Source organism: Equus quagga, chromosome 1, assembly GCF_021613505.1.
Source record: "Equus quagga isolate Etosha38 chromosome 1, UCLA_HA_Equagga_1.0, whole genome shotgun sequence".
Taxonomy (NCBI): Eukaryota; Metazoa; Chordata; class Mammalia; order Perissodactyla; family Equidae; genus Equus; species Equus quagga.
In genome coordinates this window covers 137,665,255-137,665,700 of record NC_060267.1, presented here as the reverse complement: position 1 = coordinate 137,665,700, position 446 = coordinate 137,665,255, and positions in this window count along the sequence as shown.

Genomic DNA, 446 nt, shown 5'->3' with positions numbered 1-446 from the left:
ACTGCATGAGCCTGCCAAACTCAACTACAATACTCCCAACTAGAGGCATGCTCATGGCTACAAAAGGAGCACAGGCAGCAGGACCTACTGGCTAAAGATATCCACCAGACTCATGTCAAGGTAGACAGGATCCTCATCTCTGGCTCTTCTAGAATTGAATGGACACCATGAAGAGCTTCCCAAGCTAAATGGAAAGCTAGTTCTCTACAGAGTGTGTTATATGCAACCCCACAACCTCCAGGAGAGCAGAGCTTGAGACATAAGAGACCCTCTTAAGCATTTATTCAGTTGACATCGAAATCTCCGCACTCTATAATGCCTCAACACAACTTGGGGTGAACGTGGATGTGGCCACTAGGGCACTGAGGAAGGGGGTTCCAAGACCGAGTTGCCCCAGGAGGGCTTGTGTGGCAGAGACAGGCCACTCACAGATGGATCCATAAGGC